We start from the raw sequence: 14,578 nt of genomic DNA, 5'->3' as shown, positions 1-14,578 counted from the left end.
TGTGCTACGACATGGATGAAACTTGAAAATACTACGCTAAGTGAAATAAGACACAAAAGGACAAATATTGTGTGAGTCCACTTGTATAAAGCACCTACAAGAGGCAAACTCATAGAGACAGAAAGTAGACTAGAGATTACCAGGGCTGGAGGGAGAAGGGGGAGCTATTGTGTAACGGGTACAAAGTTTCTGTTTGCGATGATGAAAAAGCTCTGGAAATGGCTAGTGGTAATGGTTGTACAACATTGTGAGTGTACTTAATACCCCTAAATAGTACACTTAAAATGATTAAAATGGTAAATTTATGTTATGTATATTTTACCACACTAAAAACAAAAAAATTTTAAGCAAATCTTTATTAAGCATTACATACATGTTAAGCACTTTCCTAGGTGTCACTGAAGATATGAAAACAAAAAGCCTCCAAATCTAGGAGGATAGTGTCAAGTCAGGAGGCTGGCTTTGAATGTTAACTACTTCTTGTTAAAGTCCATTCTTTTTGTCATCATCTCCACATCAGGTTGAAAGAGAACTGATGGATGGGAAAGCAGTCGGCTCCACCTCTATGCTTAGAGGTCAAGCTCTTAGAGGGGTTGAACTGATCCATTCTCTCAGACTCCACTGGGATCCATTTTACCCTAAACCAGAATACACGTTGGGAAGAACATGACCAGTTGATACCTGAATAGGCACAAAAGTTACATAGAGGGGAGGTGTTAGTGTTGGTGACTATGTCAGGATTCTGGCAATTGTGACTAAGAAGTCCCACTCAATCTGGCTTAAGCAAAAAAAAAAGGGTATTTATGGGCTTTTGGAACTGAGTTAGTTCTGGCATTTTAGGAGGCCTGATCCCCTGCTACCACAATGTCGGTAAGGATCGGGGTGCTTCCCCCCCCTTCTGTCCGCCTCGTTGCTGCCTTCCTCTTCAAGCTGCACATGACGGAAGACCAACTCCAGGCTCATAGCTCCCAGTAGGAAAACACCAGAAGCAATTCCTGACCTCACATCCTCACATCACATCATCCAGAAGAAAATGGGCTCCTTTTGGTAGCTCTTCGGAAGACAGAGGGAACTTCTTTTCCCTAGAAGTTCCAGAAAACATCTCTTCACATCTCATTGGCTCTGATTGTGTCCCTGTGACCAGGGAAATGGGGATGCCGATTAGCTTAAGCCGGGGTTGGGGTTGCTCCAGGGCTACAGTGTAGCCTATAATGTGAATGGCTCCCTCTGGGGTTGTACAGAGGCCAGCCCGCACAGCCGATCACAATAGCAACCTGAGAATTTATCTCATCTTCTGGCCAAGAATATTCATTCCTTGAATGCAAGGATGGTATCACCATCTTATAACCACTCGGAGAGTCTGGCACATTATGGCTGCTCAGTAAGTTCTTACTGAATGAATGAATTATTACATGAACAGAAAACTAGTTGGAATGCATAAACCACCCAAAAATAGTGTTTCTGAGTTCTACGTATAGTACTGATTTTTCCAATAACTTGTTGCTCCTGGATGATAAACAATTCTTAAATTTTCAATATTAATGAAGGTGAGACTGAGCATGGATGAATACAATTTCAACCTTCTGCTCTATTAGAAAGTGACATTTTGTATCTCATATTTGTTATATCTGAGTTGTTAGGAAAATTTTGTCCTTGAAATGTAAAGCTCCACGAGCAAAAACTAACCTCTCGCCTGGGCCTTCTCTCCATACTGAGCACGGGAAAGACAGCCACCGACTGATGGTTTTTTGTGAGAGTAGTAGTTACACTATAAACACTAACTGGGTGTGTATTTTTATGATATAATTTCTCCTTTTTATGGGGATATAAAATGTATTTTTAAAAATAAATAAATCTTTAATGGAAGTGTATGATGGTGACATGGGAAGTATGTAAATCTGTCACATATAGTATAAGAACATATTTAAATATGCATATTATGAACATTTAAAGCTGCAATGGTTCAAAATAATGTTAGCCTCTTATATGAAACATTGCTCTAAATATGAGCCCACTAGCATCTTAAATACAGATTGCATTTTATATATATAAGCAACCAGTGGGAAAGTATTTTTAATCCAATATTTATTCTTAAATTTCCTCTCTTTTAGATATTATTATTCTGTGTGCCAAGTTTACTTTTTATTTAAATAGAGAAAAATGTAAAAATTCCTCAAGCCTCTATTTTTTTTTTTTCTCAGTGTGAAAATTATCATACAAATAAGAAACAGTTTCTCTCCTAGAAACTCTTCCCTAGGCTGTCTCTTCTTTTTTTTTTTTTTTGAGGAAGATTAGCCCTGAGCTAACTGCTGCCAATCCTCCTCTTTTTGCTGAGGAAGACTGGCCCTGAGCTAACATCTGTGCCCATCTTCCTCTACTTTATATGTGGGACGCCTACCACAGCATGGCGTGCCAAGCTGTGCCATGTCCGCACCCGGGATCTGAACTGGTGAACCCTGGGCCACCGAGAAGCAGAACATGTGAACTTAACCGCTGCACCACTGGGCTGGCCCCTCTTTTTTTCTACCTTCTCCCCTTGGACATTCTCATCTTCCCCTATGACTTAAACAACCAAGTATAAGTTCATGACCCCCAAATCAAGGTATCCAGTCTTATAGTCATTCATCAGTGCCATAATATTTTGTCCAACATCTTAATAGAAAGCACCATTTTAATGTTCCCATGACCTTAGAAGCCTTGGTTAACGGCATTAGCCTCTGCATATTCACCCCAGCTAGATCTCTTGGCATCAGGTCAGTTTCCTTTTTCTCCATCACCTACCCTTTGGCTCCTTTCCGGAACTCAGCTGACTATTCTTATCCCATCTGGTTCCATAATATAAGTGTCTCTCTATTCTACAGCCAAATTTGAGCTATTATCGCTTTTCTGAATGACTATGTTCTCCTCCTCTTTGAAGACAGAGATTCTAGTTTCTTACCAACGTACCTGCTATCCAACCTGCCCTCCACCCAAATTATAATCAGTTTCTAATACAATCTGATTATTCAAATTTTCCTACTTAAAATTCTTCACAGACGTCTCATCACTGTTAGAATAAAGTGCATGTTCAGAGGTTTTTGCACTCTGGTTCCAACTTACTGTATAATCCCATCCGATGCTACTCCCTTCAGTTCCTCCCCAAGAGCCTTCTGCTCTAGCCCCATCAAATCACTGATGAATCTGAGAACACTCGGGAGGCCTTTATGTCATTCCCTTCGCCTCAACTGCTTTTCTCACCTTTCTCCCCCTGTAACGTTAACTTCAGTAAAGTGAACTTTTCTGCCTTCCCATCACAATTACTCATTCCCTCCTCTGTACTCCCACAAAACTCTATTCAGATTGTACACATCTGGTACGGGTCTTCCCGGGTGCATCATGCGCTTCTCGGAGGAGGCGGGAGAGGGAGGGAGGTATCTGGTTCATCTTTGCATGAACAGTTCCTAGCTGGTGCCTGGTGGTTTGCGTGTTCTGAGAAAATGTTTAGTGAACGAGTCTTCATTTCGAATGCTCAGACAGACCTTAAATTTGACCTATAAACTGCCAGAAACAGGAAAAAGGAAGCCTGTAGATTCAGAGCGGTTATATTGACCACATGTAGTAAAACCAAGCAAGTTGTCAAGACGAGCTGCCGCAGAATAAGTCCATTTTGTTGCAGTCCCTTCTCCATCTTTTAAGAAATGTCTAATTTGAGATCCCTTTCACGCGCTTCCCTTCCAAGGTTTAATGTACGTGATTAATCTTGACTTGCCTTAATACTGCTAGGAATGTGGCAATGACCTCAGCTGAACACTGGCAAAGTGATTAATGTTACATGAACTGGTCGAGTTTTCTTTCTTTTTTTTTTTACTCTAGATCCTGAATAAACACATTCATGCAGGATTCAGTTGCCGACCTTTGCTCAACAGAAAACGTACCATGATTTCAAAGAATAAGGTTTCAGACGCAATAAACAACGTTAAAGGAAACATGGCTCTTGTTAAAGAAAATGCTGTTTCAGGCTAAAATCCCGGTGATCATAAAAGATATATGGTGCAATAAACAAAATGAACCACAGGCAGACACGTCCATTCGATGACTAACCACTGATTGAATTTTCCGACACTCCTGGACTTTCTGAGAGATAAACAATTCACAAAAGGTCCATGTTGAACATAAGGCTGTCATTTCTTTTTTATGTTTCTAGTGAGGTCCAAGAACATTAGAGGATTCCCCCCCCATCTTCTTTTCTTTTCTTTTTTTTTTCCCTTTTGGTTGTTTGTGTTTTTGAATTTTTTATGATGTGGGAAGACTGGCAAACAGTTGCTATGATTGTCAAATGCCTTAAATCAAGAAGAGAAAATGCAATAAAACACAGTTTCCATGGCAACACATTGTAACCTAGTACCTCTGGATTATGAGCCAGCTCACATCTATGATCATTACTTGTTGACAGGCATAAATTGAGCCTAAAAGCATTAATTTTAGAGATAAAACTGGAATGTGGAGCTAAGTTATAATAATGTTTAAATATTTCCGACATAGTGGCAGCAAATCAACACTGGTTATGTCACTATTTAAATAATGTTAATAAACTAAACATAAACACTTAAAATTTACAAGTTTTTCTCTAAAGATGGTATAACAAATTTGTATATACTCTTGAGGCTTCAAGTGGTAGCTGATACGTTTTTGGTGGGGTTAAAAGAAATCCAATGTCAGCAATTAAATGGAATGGTAGATAGACGTTTTAAGGGAGGAGTAGTTCCAATATGGAAATGATTCTTAAAAATCTTGGTAGTAGAGAAGCCCCTAAAAGTATCTTAGGACATAGATATATAATGTTTCTAGATGTTTCTCAGTGGATAGAATTTCCTTTTTTAAAAAATTTATTAAAGGAGACAAATAAAATATGAATTATCACATTAGAATGTTTTCACACATGCATTCACTCCTACGTTCTCATTAGGAGCACTCACACCCTGTCAGACATTTTAAGGTTTAAAAAAAAAGATTGATGGTCTTGTGCATATGGCTGCCTCCAGCTGCCTTCAGCGGTTACCCATTAACCAATACAATCAACAATCCAAAGACAATTTTTTTCAAGGCTGTTTGTAACACTTCTAAATATATCTTTATGACAATCAAGATAATCTGATATGATATGACAATAAAGAATTGGTCTATTTTCTCAACATCTAGACTTCATGTAAAAGTCCACTGTACTTCCCTGGTAACTCCTTTTTTATTAGGAAGATTAGCCCTGAGCTAACTGCTGCCAATCCTCCTCTTTTTTTTTTCCACGCCCATCTTCCTCTACTTTATATGTGGGACGCCTACCACAGCATGGCTTGCCAAGTGGTGCCATGTCTGCACCTGGGATCTGAACCGCCGAACCCGGGCCACCCAACTGGAACGTGCGCACTTAACCACTGTGCCATCAGGCCGGCCCCCAACCCTGGTAACTTCCGAGTTCAACTTCCCTGCTAATAACACTTTTACAGTGAGAGTAAGGGAGAAGGAAGGAAGACAGGAATCTCTTCCTCAAGGCTTGACTTTTACTGCCTTGAGCCTCAGCAGGGCAAAGAGGGTGACCAGTTCATGCCTCAGTTCTCGCTTCTGAACCATGGGGATTAGACCTACCTCATAAGGTTGTTATAAGCACTTACTGAGACAGATGCACGTAGGGAGCTTAGAACAGTACTTGGTACATAGTAAGCCCTCCATGAAGGTTAGCTCCTGTCATCATCATCATCATCATCATCATCACAGTATCCCCCAGTGTCTAGCAGTGTGCTTTACACCTAGGAGGACCTAGTAAATGTTTGTTAAATTGAATAAGCCAACTTGTTCAACTGCATATTACAGGAGAGTTTATTGTAGCTATTTTTGCTAGAATATGTAACATTTTCAGGCAATTCAACTATATTGCTTTTTTTCATTTGCACTGTATTTCTCAGAGATTCACAAAACACTTGTTAAGAGAGCTCATGGAGTTATGCAAGAACCCTATCTCCCAGTGCTGTTAATTTGTAGGATCAAACCCTTGGGAATCCTGCTGGGTATCTGAACCAATGTAATACAGACTTACGTTTAACCTATTGACCTGGGAAGGGCATGGATTTAAGAATCTTCCATACTTTCAAGCTTAGAAATATGCTAGCAACTTCTGTTTTCTCATTCCTTTTTTTTCAGCCTAGCTTTTTAAGAATATGACTATTTCAAGAACAAAGCAAACCATTTTCTTCCATTCTAATTGCTACAGACTCTGGATGATGTAAAAAAAAGAAAAACTAAGACAATGACATATGCATATTCAGCTCTCACTACTCAGTACTATTTGGTGTTCCTTTTTTTTTTTCATCCTTGGTCATTTTCCTTTCACCTTCCCCAATGCATACCCCCAAATGTAGCCATCTTTCTAATCTGATCTCTATTTTATTAGTCTTAGCCTATGTCCTTGTTCTGTAGACTCAAAGAAAATAAAGGCTGTCATATGATAGCCTGCTCTTTTAACAGCATCCAATTATATGAGAAAGTGCTGAAGCATTATGCCAGGGACATGCAAACCCATCAGTAAATGTTAGCTCCCTAGTTTAAATGAAGGAGTTTCCTAACTTAGAGCAAGGTGTTTCCGAGTGTAGAAGAAGAATGTCTGTCCTTCCTCTTTCTAAGGTTAACCTTTCAACCTATATGCACACTTGGTTCCTTACCATCTCCTGTGGGGCCTGGTTCTTTCAGTTGTTCCCATTTCTCTATTTGCAGGATGTTTCTCATTTCTGATTTTTCCCCATCATGGTCTTTCTCCTCCAAATCCAGTCTTTCTCCAGAATTTGTATCTCCGTAAACGCACCATCATTCCCTTCAGAAATTGAGAGACTATCTTTGAAACATTCTTTGCCATCGCCACCCCTTCTGCCAGTACCCGATCCATCTTTGTCAGTTTTTCCTCTATTTACTTCTCGCTATCTCCTCTGTAATTGCCCTAGTCTGGGCTCAGTGGGATGGGGGTCTGTGGTTGAAAAATGGTCAGTGCAGTGGTGAAAAAATGGTGGTACAATGCTGCTTTTGCTTGTGTGTTGGTCTTAATTTAGGATATGTTCTGATGGTTTTGGGAAATGAATACATTTAGAATGTGAGGGTGGCGGGTTGCAAGGGATTCCTTCATGAATTGCATTCTCATTTTTAGGATTATTGCTATTACACACTCACCTTTGGAAAGTAGGCTTGGAAAAATTTCCCTCATTGTAGGAGCTACATTTCCTTTGTAACAGTTGCTCAGTGGGCACCAGTGTTCCGCTAAAGAAACACTATTTTCTCCCTGAGACTGTGACTATTTCATACTTCCTTTTGCTCTCTGTGGGAGACAAGGCCCAGAGTATCATTATTCAGCCTGGAAGATTTCAGAACCAAACAAGGCTTAACCCCCATGGGCTGGTATAGGGAAACAAGAATGTATTAGGAGCCCATTGAGAGTTATGGTGTTTCTGGGTGGCCTAGAGCAGAGTGACTTCAAATTTGGCAAGTTGTTTCTTACTCTAAGCTCTTCTTCACCCCAGGGAAGAACTTGACCCAAAGAGCTGCAGGCAATAGATGACAGAATGCTAAGCCTTCCCCAGTCAGGTCAGCCAATTGAGTGCTTCACGCTTCCAAGCTACCTTTGGAAAGTTTCCTATGTCTGCCAAAGCAAAATAGTCTTTCTTCATTGTGTATTACTACATCCTTTCCATTATATAAGAATGTTTGTGTTTGGTCTCTGTATTATTCACATCAATGAAATGTTGATCTTCATGCTGTTGCTTTCCCACATTTTTCCTAAAAGGACGCAGTTTTCCTGTTCTGGAGACTTTTGGAAGTGTACAGTAAGGGAAAACAAGGGCCAGGTTAATTGTCTAGTTTGCAGACCAGAGACGCCTGAACCCAAGGCAAGTCTCCATTCTGCTTCCCAGCTCCAGTGCCCAGGGTTGGCTTACTGTCTTTCACTTGTCCTAGGGAATACTGAATTGCTGTCCACTGAGTGCTCTGAGAAATCCGTTACTTTTGTCTTTACTTTAAGGATAAGACATCACCTCTACTTCTATTTAGACTATCTATATTCTTCTGAGGCTCTCCTGCCAGTAACATCCTATTACTCTAATCATTAATTTAAACATTTCTTTGAATCACAGCTTTCTAACTTTCTATTCAAAAATTGTTTTTTTTTTAAAGATTTTATTTTTTTCTTTTTTCTCCCCAAAGCCCCCCGCCGTTACATAGTTGTATATTCTTCACCGTGGGTCCACCTAGCTGTGGCATGTGGGACGCCGCCCCAGCGTGGCTCGACGAGCAGTGCCATCTCCGCGCCCAGGACCCGAACCAACGAAACACTGGGCCGCCTTCAGCAGAGCGCGCGAACTTGACCACTCGGCCACGGGGCCAGTCCCCTCAAAAATTGTTTTTAAAGGACAAAACCTCTGTGTTATTATTTCCATAGTACCCGGAAAATAGCTGACACTTATTGAATGACGGCTGAATTAAATTGCCCTCAATTTTTTAGCCGAGAAGTACATACAAATAGCCAGAATAGAACAGCCAGTCAGCCCGATGACATCACATTACTTCTTTGAATGGCACTTTCAAAAAATAATCTGTAGAACTCCATCTGCAATACCCAACCCAGCTCTGGGAAAATGGCCCCACCAGCACCATGAGAAAAAAATGATTGAGATGGTTGAAATTCAGATCCACCCAGATTAGGTGAGAAAAGGAAGGGCTGCTTTGCTTTCTTGCCCTTGTGCTGCCTCCTTTCATCATTAGTAATTCTATCCCTCTGTTATCTGATCACGCAGGGACACATTATCTCACTAGCAAATGAATACACTGTGGAAAAACTCCCCAAATGCAAATGAACAGGAAGCACGTGTGGATACTGAAATTAAAGGAGTTCTTTTTTCCCCCTCCCACTGCCGGTGGACCATGAATTTATGGATATTCTGAATCAATGCCACCTCTACTTATTCAAACTTTGTCGAGATAAACCTTTTCTCTCATTGTTCTCACACTATATAGAGGAGATAATTTACATGACGGTAATTACGTTGCTATATTTAGTAGGGCGATCTCTGCTCATTTCTGGTAACTTGCCTTTATATAAAACATTGAATGGGCTTTTCAAAACTTGGAAGGTATGTGTATGATACTATTTAAAACATGACAGCTAGAAAGCAGTGCAATTTGGGTGGATTTTGTACACCTCATAGCTTTTGGGGAAGATCAAAAGAGGAATAATAGCTCTAAGGTTCCTTTTTAAACAATGGGTACTATTAAAAGGAAGCTTCTATAAGTTTTATTGGCTTTCTCTTCTCCCCACAAACAATTATTTTTATTTTTTATATATTATGTCCAGGTACCAGAGCTTTTTTTTTTTTAATCTGACATTGATTTATTTTTCTTCATCCCTTAGGTTAAAACAATGAAAAGAAAGAAACTATTCTGTTGGACCAAACAATTTATTTGAAACTTTGACTTCAAAGAGGCTCAAGTAGCATTCTTTCATTTGCCTCGCGGTGTTAGTTGGTTTAACCCTTTTTGACTTGTCCAAACACAGTGATTTCACTGCCAACAGGGAGTTTGCCTGGCCAGCTGCACTATGTCATGTAGAAAAACCACGGGGCCTCATTCCTTTCCTGGTGTCCATACTTCATGAAGGATTTAGTCAAGATGATATAGCCTCCCGTTTTGAGTTGACCCGTTTGAGTTTGAGAGTTATCAAGTTTCTTCAAATTTTATTTCAAGAGTGACTCCAGATTCACATCTGGAAGGTTATAAAGCTTTACTAAACGGAAGGGCTGGTATGCTCTGACCCTATGCTGTCTTTCTTTCATCTCAGTTATCAATCTCTAGTGATTCTCACAATCTTCCTAGAATCACCACAAAGTTCTCCACATTCCATTTTTTCTTTTTCATATTTCGTTTTAGCTGCTGAGCTAAGCCCATATTGTGGTATTTTCACAAACTTCCTTTTCAGAACTATAATTATCTCCTTTAGTCTAGTCCATTTAAAATATAGTAGCTCCCCCTTATCGGAGGGGGAGATGCTCCAAGACCCCCTAGTGGATGCCTGACACAGCTGATAGTACCGAACCCCATACATAACTATGTTTTTTCCTACACATACATACCTATGATAAAGTTTAATTTATAAATTAGGCACAGTAAGAGATTGATAAGAACTAATAATAAAATAGAACAATTATAACAATATACTGTAATAAAAGTTATGTGAATATAGTCTCTCTCAAAATATTGTATTATACTATACTCACCCTTCTTCTTGTGGTGATGTGAGATGATACAATGCCTGCGTGATGAGATGGAGTGAGGTGAATGGCGTGGGCGTTGTGGCCTAGCACTAGGCTACTACTGGCCTTCTGAAGATGGGTTAGAAAGAGGATCATCCGCTTCCAGCCTGCAGTTGACCACGGGTAACTAAAACCGCGGATAACGGGGAACTACTCTGGTGTGTTTTAAAAAATAAAATAGAAAAGTCTTCAATGCAGCTTCCAATTGATCATTTTCTTTATTTTCAATTTTTGTGTAGGGAGGGAAGTGTGAAAGAGAGGGAAAAAACTCAAAGTGTAAAACTGCAGGAACAATGTGTTTGAGAGCATTTCATGTATTATAACAGAAATAGAATACATACTTTCTGATAAATTTGTAAAAAATATGACCAGTTGGATTTCCAGTGGAGGTGGGAAATCTACAAAGCTGCAGAGCTTTCCAAATAAAGCTTCTTTTCACTCCTACTCTTCATGGGCCTGAGTTTGAAATGGTGTTTTTATTAACAAAGTAGCTCTACGGGAGGCATCCTTGGCACGCCTCTGCACCAGCTGATTCCTCTCTTATTCCCTATTCCTATTCTTCCTTATCCTAGTCTTCCCTCTTTTTTATTCCTTTAATTCTCTTTTGTTTTTCCTTTGACTTTCGTGTGCCTGCACTGTGAACATTGGTCCTTAGCAACCCTGGTGAACTAGACTCTTAACAACTCCATGACTTTCAAACCACAACAAGGAAAGTCACAAAAGGCTCCTTAGAGGATCAGGAAGAAATACGGCACCTATAAATACTGCACACAGCTGAATTTCGAGGTCTCCTCCAATCATAACTTCAAACTGAAAAAGCAGCTGAAGAGGCCCTCTAATTGTTCAGAGCATCCATTAGAATCTTCAGTGCCAGTTGGAGGTGGGGATTCTGTTTTGAAAGTTTCCCAGGCGATCCCAGATCGCACCCAGGCCCCCACTGAGATCCTTCCCCAGATATCCATTGAAGAATCAGAAATCACATGAAATGCCATATTCCACGAGAAGTTTTGTGCTTCAATGGGAAACTATGCATTGTCTGCATACAGCACAGCCTTCCTGCTCTCTGATGCTAGCCTTTCATTGTCTGGTCTATTTTACAATTTCATATGTTATAAGGTAACAGACATGCAAATGCTTCCCCATCTGGTAGAGGTTCAATTGACTTCCCTCTCACTCCCTGTGGAGAAACCAGTTTTGTTTCATATGCATACTGATTTCAATATTCCTGATCTTTAAATGTGCCTCTTCAGATGCTCTTGAACCAGTTATAACATCTGTCCGTTCCCTCTTTGATTAATAGGTAGAATCAAATCTTTACCGTGTATTCATTTTTATATCTATATGAGGCTCACGATTTTACCCTTCTTTGAAAATTATCTTTTATTGGGCTGGCCCCGAGGCCAAGTGGTTAAATTCTCGCGCTCCACTGAGGCAGCCCAGGGTTTCCTTGATTGGAATCCTGGCGGCGGACATGGCACCACTCATCAAGCCACGCTGAGGTGGCATCCCACATGCTACAACTAGAAGGACCCACAATTAAAAATACACCACTATGTACCAGGGGGGATTTGGGGAGAAAAAGGAAAAATAAAATCTTAAAAAAAAAAGAAAATTATCTTTTAAAACCATTCTCCCCAGCCTTTACTTGTCATTCTCTTCCTACCTCTGACGATTCTTTTTATTTATAGATAGGGAGATCGTGATTCCTGAATTCAGCATTTGATGGACATAAATATTTTTATAGGCACAACGGGCCACTATATTTGGAGTTGTGATGTCCCAGAAAATCTGGGCTCTATGGTTGCTCAACAATATTTCTCATAGAAATATACAGCTGGAAAAACTCTTGGGTTCATCTGATCTCCTCCGTTATAGGAATTAGGCCAACCAAAGCCCAGAAAAATGATTGCACAGATTTTGACTAGTAACAGAATTGAGTCTGAACCCAAGTCTGGCTAATTCCAGACTCCAAAGCCTTTATTACTGCAGGAAATCTACTCTGCCTGAAGTGGGGATGATACTACAAATCTCAAAATTACTGAAGGACTTTAATGAAAGTCAGAATCTAAAGGACCTAACACCGTGCCTTACTCATAGCAGGCCCTCGGTGCTCTCCCTCAGTGAATGAAATGGAACGACAACACAAATGGCGCCATTTCTGTGTCTGTTTGGTCAACCAGTCTCATTAATTCATGGGCACACTTTGCAAGTCATTTATTTTCCCACAATGCTCAGGCACGTAATAAATGCTTGATAAAATTTTGCTGAATAGAATTGATTGGAGTAGAACTAGCAGATATGAAAAGTAACCACAGCTGATTTTAAACAAAGCCTCCGTTAACTGCAGGGCTTGGAGGAGAGAGCATGTTGTTTTCATTGTGAGTTGTACCCTAATCCTTCCGTTAACCATAAATTCTAAAAACAATCCAACCAGGTTTGTAGTGAATAATTTATAATCTAGAACAATTGTTGTAACTAAATATCCCGACCTACTTTTTGCCGGAAAATCACTTTACATTCCTATTTACATAGGAGTATTATCATAAACCCTTCTGAGTGAGTGACAGCCTATTTTAGGCAATCAGTAGCTGCTCTTACACTGGTTACTGCTTCCTTCCTCAGCAAACCTTACCAGGTCAGTCTTCAGTTCAGGCGATGACACCGGAAGGTATTAGCAAAGGCGCTCTCTAGCATAGATGCCTGAGAGCTCTTTAGTCTGTGTGCAAACAATATTTTTATATACTATGTTCCCCCCTCACACACACAGCTGTTTCCTTTGCTGCCTGAGCTGTTTGGCCACGTCTGAACTGCTGCTGATGAAGCCTTTTCTGGCAGGTTGCCCGGGGAGCAGCTCTCCTGTAGATTCCGCCTCTCTCCAGGAGTTGCTGCCTTCGGTATAATGGGCAACATTGAAAGCTGCAAGCCGTTTGGTCGACAAGGTCAGAGTGCCTTTCATTCCTGCAATAATCAACCAGTGTAGCTCTTCCTCAGACCTGGGGAGAGAGAAGATAGAGGTCAAAAGAGCAATTACATTTCACATTGACTCCAGAAAAGGCTTGGATTACAAGACAGAAAAGAAAAAGGGATTCTAGCCTCATTCTTATCCATTCCCTTTCTGGTCATCTTTGTTATTAACACTGGCCTGAAGCCATAACAAGTTTTAGCTTGATGACGTGAAAAACGCATTTTCTGCCTGCAGATGAGATCTTTCTTCTTAGACATTTAGCACTGTCAGCATATTGCAAAAGAATGCAAATGAGCTGCCGGATCTATAACCAGAGACAGTAAGCAAAGGCCATTAATTATGTTTTTAAAAAATGTTAACCCTAGCAGACTGTATAACAAGCAATTGTGCTAATTTCAATCTGTAATCAGTCCCTACATTAGCATAACTTTATTTATTTAGCATTAAGGCAACAATTTAGAGAATATAATTTAGTTGGAAATGTCAGTAATTTTGCAGTGGCAGATTGTTGTTACAAAGCTACCTCTATTTGACCTTACAGCTGCCAGGACTAATTACTTTAATTGCATTAATTGCACTGACCATTCTGGTGTTTAGTGTAGTCGCTGTTACTCTTTAACCATTGAGCAAATCAGCCTGGCTGAATTCTCAGTAAAATGGGCCAATGTTTTCCTTCTAAATCTCCTTTCATTCTTTTCTGATTTTGAGAGCCCAGATAATTCACGGATTATCAGTGCTCTCACTGAGATCAAGAATTTTGAGGAAAACCCTTGAAAGGAAAACAAAATCTGTGTTTCCTGACTGATCCTACTGCTCATTGCTGACTTGATTAAATACAATCAGTTTACTAATGACCAAGAAGTGTTTAAAAAATGGTCGTGGCGGTTTGACAGTAAATTAAAAGTCCCTCATTTCACATTTGGAATGAAAACCTATTAAAAATTCTGTGTTCTTTGTTTCCACCTTATCACCTAAAGACACAGTTTTCCTTGGGATTTGACTCAACACAAATTGAAATACGCAGCTATGTCTTAGCTTAAGACCTGTGGTCTTGGGGCCTGCCCCGTGGCCGAGTGGTTGAGTTCATGCGCTCCGCTTGGTGGCCCAGGGTTTTGCCAGTTCGGATCGTGGGCGCGGACATGGCACTGATCATCAAGCCATGCTGAGGCGGTGTCCCACATGCCACAACTAGAAGCACCCACAACTGAAAATATACAACTGTGTACCGGGGGGCTTTGGGGAGAAAAAGGAAAAATAAAATCTTTTAAAAAAAAAAGACCTATGGTCTTTTGAAACT

General features: G+C 40.2%; 1 long non-coding RNA gene across 1 annotated transcript in view; it reads left to right on the top strand.

The window, feature by feature from the left end:
* LOC139046189 (uncharacterized) overlaps positions 1-4,586 on the top strand; it is a 34,569-nt gene extending 29,983 nt beyond the window's left edge. The window contains exon 3 of the long non-coding RNA XR_011505872.1: positions 3,853-4,586. This is a non-coding gene — a long non-coding RNA (uncharacterized lncRNA). The remainder of the gene's footprint in view (positions 1-3,852) is intronic.
* The last annotated feature ends 9,992 nt before the right edge of the window (positions 4,587-14,578 follow it).

Source organism: Equus asinus, chromosome 9 (assembly GCF_041296235.1).
Source record: "Equus asinus isolate D_3611 breed Donkey chromosome 9, EquAss-T2T_v2, whole genome shotgun sequence".
Classification (NCBI taxonomy): Eukaryota; Metazoa; Chordata; class Mammalia; order Perissodactyla; family Equidae; genus Equus; species Equus asinus.
Note: the sequence above shows the minus strand (reverse complement) of the source record. Positions and strands in the feature narration are given on the sequence as shown.